Source organism: Lampetra planeri, chromosome 41 (assembly GCF_965212315.1).
Source record: "Lampetra planeri chromosome 41, kcLamPlan1.2.h2, whole genome shotgun sequence".
Lineage (NCBI taxonomy): Eukaryota > Metazoa > Chordata > Hyperoartia > Petromyzontiformes > Petromyzontidae > Lampetra > Lampetra planeri.
In genome coordinates, this window is record NC_136147.1 from 5,523,302 (window position 1) to 5,529,853 (window position 6,552).

A 6,552-nucleotide genomic window follows, 5' to 3' on the forward strand; every position below is an offset into this window, starting at 1 on the left:
CTCGACCCCGGGCCGTGGGAGGTTTTGCTACGAGCGCCCACCCCTGGCAGGTGCCACGTCGCCGGTCGTGTCGATGGCAAATGCGTGCGCTCGTTTGTTTGTGTGGCGTGTCGGTTTGCACGTGCGCATCACTGCTGCCGAACGCAGCAAACGACACCCACCATCATCATCATCACCGCCACCGCCACCACCGCCACCACCGCTATTTTATTTGTTGTGCTCGACTTTTATCGTCGGAGCATTATTGATGTTTATCCGTCAGAAGATTAGTAGTAGTAATAAGAATAATGGACTCGTGTTTCTACACGAAGCACAATTATCACGAGGCTTCATTAAAAAAAAACACGCTGCACCTGATCCTTGTAAGGTCACGTCGAAAGCCCGAGTGTCAAACACGGGCGTGAGTTTTGAAGACGCGAGTTGAAAGGTGCAACAGATTCAGATTCTTTTTCGATTTAAAGCTTTCGTGACTGTAGGGATTCATCTTCTTGGTTCTTTCGGTAAAGTCACGTAGAAGGGAAATAATAAAATAATTAAAATAAAACATAATAAAATAATTCTCACGACGTTTCGGCCACAACGCAAGCAGCCGTCCTCAGACGCTGTCTCCCCGACAGACCTGGTCTTCACCTGAGGACGGCTGCTTGCGTTGTGGCCGAAACGTCGTGAGAATTATTTTATTATGTTTTATTTTTATTATTTTATTATTTCCCTTCTACGTGACTTTACCGAAAGAACCAAGAAGAAGACTCAGATTCGCGAATGGGGCCGAGCAGGTGGGGGTGGGGGGGAATGGAATCGCAGAGTCGCTGTGCAGAATCAGCAGACGCGAGCCATCGCTGTTGGACTCCGACAGGTGAGCAGAGGCGATCGGAGAGGTATTCTTAGGTTTGTTCGGTAAAGTCACGTAGGTAAAAATTTTAAATTAATAAAAGTAAAATAAAAATAAAATAAAAATCACTGATAAAAATAAAAATCACTGATTTTTATTTTAAATAAAAATCACTGATTTTTATTTTATTTTTATTTTACTTTTATTAATTTTAATGTTTTACCTACGTGACTTTACCGAAAAAAAACTAAGAATATGAATCCTTGCAGTCACGAAAGCTTCAAATCTAGGATCGGAGAGGTGGTTGGGGAAGGACGCTGAAGAGATTTGGACAATGGGGAACGGAGGGCACGACTTCCGCGCACCTGGGCCTGTCTATAAATGTTCGCAGGTGTGCACAGGTGTGCGTGTGTGGGGGTGGGGGGGGACAAAGACAAAGGTCCCCCGTGTAGCCTTAACATACTTTTAGCGCAAGTGCTGTTGGCGAGCACCTATAAAGGCCCGAACGGTACACGAGGGGTTGGGTGGCCAGCACCACGCCCGGCCGCCTTTGTCTCTCCGGTAGTGATGTTTAAACACACCGCACCGGGTGCTCATTTGAGGCTGAGTCGACCTAGGGGAGGCTCACATTTTCCTCGCTAGTGTTGGCCGTGACGGGCCCGGTCATCGCAACCCGCCCACGAACCAGCTTCGACAGCGCCACAGCGTCGGCGGGTTCAGTTTAGTCGTCGTGGTTGTTGTTGTTGTTAAAGTGGCATCTGTGGGTGCACCCTTGGGGTAGTGGTTTCTTCTCAGCCTGGGGGTGCGAGATGCCCTTCCTGGGGAGGGGTGCGAGACGTGGCCAGACATTTATTTTTTAGGAAATCATCGAAAACACAAATTCAACACGTGCACGTAGGTTAAAAATAATTTGCTTAATCAAACCCTACGTATTTATTGACGTTATAATATATTTTTTTGACGATTGAGAAGGTCACAAGTGAAGAACCACGGGGCTAGGGTGATGGGATACCGACATTTCAAGCTTTTACTAAACGCGGCCCGACATTAATGAGTGAGTAAGTTTGAAATGTGTATTTCTACATTGCTATGATTTCGTTTAAGGTATATTGATGATGGTTGCTTGTGTTGCAACCGAAACGTCGTATTCTATTATTATTTAATTTTATTTATTTCTACGTGACTTTACCGAAATAACCAAAGAGTAATTCTTGCAGTCACGAAAGCTTGGAGTCCAGTTTATAAAAATTCACATTTCTTTCGTTTTGTATCAAAAAGCAATATCGATAGGCTACAAAAGAAATCATTCTTCAAATGTCGATTTCTGTGCTTCAAGTGAGAGAGGTGTGTGGGTGAGAGGAGGGGGGGTCGGTGTATACCCCGAGCTGACGTCACGGGGCTTGCACAAGTGCGAGCACCTGTGCGCACGCCTGTGTGCACAGGTGCCACTGACACCTTTCACCAGACGCGCCACGTGTTTACTTTAAACAAACCTCGGCTCCCACGCTTTGAGAATCCAAACAGTTGCCAGTGTTCGTGCGTGTACCCGGTACGTGTGTCCGGTAGGTGTGCCCGGGTACGTGTACCTGGTACGTATACCCGGGTACGTGTACCCAGTACGCGCGCGCGTGTGCGTGAAGAGCGGTGGTGCAGCGCTTAGCGCGTTTCCTTACGAACCCAGCGACCCGAGTTCGAATACCGCTCACGGCCACCAACACCAGTGACGATTATCTGAACCGGTTCTGGGCTTCCCCTAGGTCGCCTCAGCCTCGAATGAGTACCTTGTGCAATGTGTAAACATCGGCACTGGGGCGTGGTGTTGGCCACCCACCCCATCGTGTGCCGTGCTGGCCTTCATAGGGGCCGTCCATAAATGACGTCACGCGATTTTGGACTATTTTTTACCCCCCCCCCCCCCCGCTAGTCACACGGCGTCACAAAAAGTCAGACCCCCCCTCAAATATGACGTCACAAAGCTCTGCCACCCCCCCCCCCCCCCAAAAAAATAAAACATGCTTCAAATCGCTTTAAACTATTGTCATTGTAGTGCGCATTTAATGTGGCGCTGCACACTGATGTTGTAGGAGAAAACATTTACTAAAAAGTCTATTTAATTAAGTAGAACGTGCGCATTTTAATGTGACATCACATTTCTCAACCCCCCCCCCTCGTCATACATCGTCACAAATGTCTGACCCCTCCCCCCTAGCTGCATGACGTCATTTATGGACGGCCCAATAGGTGCTCGCACTTGCCCCAGCAGTTTGTCAAGGATATACGGGGGATCTTTGTCTTCGTGCGTCCACATGCCGTTAGAACGAGTGCAGTACTGACTTGGGTCAAGCGCTGTTGAATACGTTTAATCAATAGGCGTTCACCCAGAAGCGAATCGATCATGGCCGATGATGATCCATAAATGTTCGTATAATTTTAACATTTTTTTTGAATACGTAAAAAACCACGTGTAAAATGTGTCATTGCACGTAGCGCTATTAAAATGATGGTCATAACCATTCACACTTGTATGCGTCCACTCGTTATTTTAAAAGCATATATTGTGGAATTCCTCTCTGTGCCCAGCCTTTAGACAGTGATAAGAATGTTTCATTTACGAGTCCGACTACGAAACTATAATTTTGTAAAACTGCCTTAAAATTATAATAAGAAAAATGTCTAATAGGCAACGTTTTGGGTAATGGTCCTTCACAGCAACTATATGTTTATTCTATTTTATCAAGTATTTCCGATGAAGAAGGGCAATTGCCCGAAACGTCACCGATTACATATGTGCTCATTCTAAGGCCACGGCGTTACGTTTGCTCGCGCGCCGCTGTCAACGGCAGCACGAACAGCGTCACCAAATCATTTATATTTATTTCGTAAGCGCATTGAGGACGATTTTCCCCTTAACAATTCTCCTACTGCTGATGCTGTCGACGACGATATTGTGTCACCCTACGATACATCTATACACACACACGTGCATTTATATGATGCATAACGTACACACATCACCGGTGAAATTGAAAACCACGTGAGAGCCGTGTGACACAACGCACGGTACAACTCGTCTCAGTGCAGAGAAACGAACAGAGACATCACAGGGATGAGGAGGAGGAAAAAAAACAACCCAGGTTTGCTGCTTCGCTGAGATTATACAAAGGGCAACTGAAGCAGGCCAGTCGACCGAAACATTGGGGTTCTATCCTTACTTCCCATATTTAATTAACCCGTCATTCATTTATAATCAGGGATAGGCATGTTTTGTTTACGTGACAGAACTTACTAATTGGCTTTGTCGGGTGGTGGTGGGGTTAACGACGCATTTATATATACGCGATCTAAGCCCAAAAACACTATATTATGGAAAATATTAGGACGCTGTCTTTCCGACAGACCTGTTCTTCACCTGAGGACGGCTGCTTGCGTTGTGGCCGAAAAGTCGTGAGAATTTTATAATGTTTTATTTTCATTATTTTATTATTTCCCTTCTACGTGACTTTACAGAAAGAACCAAGAATGTGAATCCCTGCAGTCACGAAAGCTTTAAAACGAAATTTATGGATAATATTGTTCGCGAAAGCCTACGTGATGAACAGGGAAAACCAATGTTTATTTAACCCGAGTGTCCGACTAGGACATTCAAGCGCGTCTTACGGGCTTCGCGTTCTCCTAAGCAAGGCTGCAATCGTAACCAGGACTCGCTTCGACTGTTGAACTGAGCCGTGCTAAGCTTGGAAATACAGGGTGCTTCAAACATTTTTTTTAACACTTGTGAGAATTTGCAACAACACCACGAGAAATATGCCGCCTCCGGGCTCTGGAGACCACCTGGAGAAGATTCCAGGCCACGTGTTGACAACGATGGCGAACACGTGGAAACTCTTTGACTTTTTGAAGCTATCAACGTAAATTTGTTATCACGTTCCAGTGTAGTATTATCCGTTCTTTTCCCATTAAAACCGATAGTCCCAGATCGTGCACCCGATAAAAGACACGCACATAGACACACAAGCAAAACATCGCTGAGTCCCAGGGCTCTTACGGGAGGGTGTTGCTTCTGGCAGCAGTGGGGCGAGCAAAGCCATTGCAGGGCTGTACCTTTACATCCCCCTTCCACAGCTCAGCTGGCTAGGAGATGTTAACAACCTCGCCTGGTATGCAGGAGGCCGTGGCTTCGATCCCGACCCTGACGCCTGCTGTATATTTGGAATCATATTCTTAAGTTTTTTCGGTAAAGTCACGTAGGTAAAACATCAAAATTAATGAAAATAAAATAAAATAAAAAAAAAATCACGACGTTTCGGAGGCAACACAAGTCTCCGTCATCAGGTGGGACCGTCACAGCCGAATTAGCTGCATCAAGTGAGGCAATGATTCAAGAAGTAATCCCTTATAAGCAAGTTGAAGGGGGGAGGAGAGGGGGGGGGAGCTCATCAGAATGTGGTAGCCAATGAATGGAACGCATCGGGAGGGATTTTGATGTTTTACCTACGTGACTTTACCGAAAAAACCTAAGAATATGATTCCTTGCAGTCACGAAAGCTTCAAATCTAGAATGTATATTTGGAGTTTGCGTGTCTCTCCCTCTCTCATCATCACGGTGGCTAAGAGATGTTAACTCCCTCACCTGGTATGCAGGTCGTGGGTTCGATCCCGACCCTGACGCCTGCTGCTGTATATTTGGAGTTTGTGGCGTCTCTCTCAGCATAATCACAGTGGCTAGGAGATGTTAACTACCTCGCCTGGTATACAGAAGGCCGTGGGTTCAATCCCTACCCATGATGCCTGCTGAATATTTGGAGTTTGCGGTGTCTCTCTCTCTCCCCGTGGTCGCGTGGACTTTTATCCGGGTCCTTCGGTTTTCACCTCCACATTTAGAATGAACGTCACGCGTTTAGAGCGTCTGGCTGCTATAAACGTCCACGTGATGATAAGCCGCTTCGATCGAGTTCTCGTCTGTGATAGCCAGGCCGCTTCTGACAAACGACCTATATGTTCAGTGGGGCCTTAACCCTGGTAAGAGAAAATAAAACTTAAATTTCGATTTAAAGCTTTCGTGACTGCAGGGATTCATCTTCTTGGTTCTTTCGGTAAAGTCACGTAGAAGGGAAGTAATAACATAATACAAATGAAACATAAAAAAATAATTCTCACGACGTTTCGGCCACAACGCAAGCAGCCGACCTCAGGTGAAGAAACAGGTCTGTCGAGAAGACAGGACGGCTGCTTGCGTTGTGGCCGAAACGTCGTGAGAATTATTTTATTATGTTTTATTTTTATTATTTTATTACTTCCCTTCTACGTGACTTTACCGAAAGAACCAAGAAGAGAAAATAAAACGTTTGCTGAGCGTTTGACCCGAGGTGTCGTCTCGCTGCTGCGTGACCCCAAGGGGTTTGTAAACCCGCCTTAGCCCGTCTCTTGCCCGCCGCTCGAGGCTGAGTGGTGTTCTCATCGCCCGCCCCCCCCCCGCTCCCACCTTGCGGGTTTGCTGATGTTTTGGACGTGGCCTTTGGCTTCAAAGAACGACCCGGAGCCCACACGGCCGCCTCTGCGCGTCCTGACCGCCCGTGACACCTGCACGGGGGAGTGTGCACGGTTGCCCTCTGACCTCTCTCAGAGTGACAGGGCCTTGAGGAATGTCGCAGGAGTGGTTTAATAGTGTTTTTGTAAAACATTTTTGTTGTATTTGTTTATTATTATTATTCCTTGCAGAG